Source organism: Mus musculus, chromosome 18, assembly GCF_000001635.26.
Source record: "Mus musculus strain C57BL/6J chromosome 18, GRCm38.p6 C57BL/6J".
Lineage (NCBI taxonomy): Eukaryota > Metazoa > Chordata > Mammalia > Rodentia > Muridae > Mus > Mus musculus.
Window position 1 is genome coordinate 28,309,471 of NC_000084.6, and position 1,531 is coordinate 28,311,001.

Below are 1,531 nucleotides of genomic sequence, written 5' to 3' on the forward strand. Positions count from 1 at the left end.
AACCAAAAAGGTAAGAGTGTCCAGAAGCCAGTTTGTGGTAGCCTTAGTTTGTGGTAAATGAGTGCTCCCCATGTATCTCAACTGAGGGATTCTTTCTAGCCTTAGTACCAGTTAAAGAATGTTGTTGTTGTTGTTGTGTGTGTGTGTGTGTATATATATATATATATATATATATATATGAAACTTCATCTCTAAGCATACCTGTGACAGGAGACAGATGAGTTGGGCAGGAAGATCAGTAGAATTATACTATGTATGGCTATGTGCCCACCCAATCATAAATATGCAGCCTGCCCAAAGAGGTGTTTCAGATACGGTCTTTGTGTAACATGTACATCAGTAAATGGCAGAGAGAAGAAAGACGATGTCTAAACTGAATGTTCTGACCTATGAACATCTGAATCATTAGTAGCTTAACATTCCCTGAAAAAAAAAAAAAAGAGCTTGAGATGACCTCTAGTTTGGAATCAGAGAGCCCATACAGGGAACTAGAATGAGATTACCACAAGGTAGGCCTGGAGGAGGAGACTATGCCCTCAATGACCCCTACCTGGTGTCATAAGGAGTGAGAAGGGTATATAATACTCTGGTGACCAGTCTTGAAATGACTCCAGACATTTAGAGACTATGGGACCACTAAAATGAGAAAGTAAAAGGTAGCAAAATGGCAGAGGAAGAAACACACAGAAGGATGTGAGCACAATGAAGGGAGGCAGAACTGGAGACTTGAAGATGTTGGCATAGTGTTATTTTACATTGTGTCAAAGCGTTCACCTGTTTATAATATGCTGTTGGCCCAGGAGCTTAGGCAGGAAATAGGGCAGTGGATGTTCTGGTATAGAGGGAGGATTTGGGGGATTGAGTAAGGTGTGGGAAGATTCTCCCCAGACACAGAAGAAGAGGAATTGTATGAAACTGAGGACCAGGTAACCAGCCACATGGCAGAAGTTAGGATAGAGTAAATGAGATATTGAGTAATGAGCTAGTCAGAGAATGAGCCAAAGCTCATGAACAAGGTGTTTGTTATACTAAAGACTCAAAGTCATTGTTTCTGGGAGCAGGAGCACAGATTACAGTAAACAAGCCATAAAATAATGGCATCCACCATCTGCCACGTAATCCAAGATTAGGATTTAGGCTTTAGCTAAAATTTCTGGAGATAGGAATCAGATCAGAAAGCAAGGATAGCAACATTGAGCTGAGCACTTTAGCAGAGACCAGTAAATAGCAGCTCGAATGGAGGAAGTGTTGTAGTCTTCGACAATCTGCTGACTGGGCAGGAGGCCTGGTCTCTTTAAAAGAGAGTGAAAGCAGACCGGAGCCTCAGGTGTGCCCCAAAGTGAAAAGCTTCCCAGAACAGCAGTAGAACAACAGCCCCAAAGCTTGCTGGCCAGCAGGGTCTCCGATGCTCACTGTGGCCCACACTAGAGCCAGAGCAGCTTTAGTAACTGTGCCAGGAGAGCTAACTCAGATGGCAGGTGCCAGAACTTCAAGGCAGCTTCTCTCAGGTTTTCCCCAAAGCACTGTTACC

The 1,531-nt window shown here is 43.5% G+C and overlaps 1 non-coding gene across 1 annotated transcript; it reads left to right on the forward strand.

The window, feature by feature from the left end:
• Nucleotides 1-289: 289 nt before the first annotated feature.
• Gm24246 lies at nt 290-421 on the forward strand. The gene has a single exon (XR_003952698.1). It is a non-coding gene; the product is annotated as a small nucleolar RNA SNORA17 (small nucleolar RNA).
• Nucleotides 422-1,531: the final 1,110 nt, after the last annotated feature.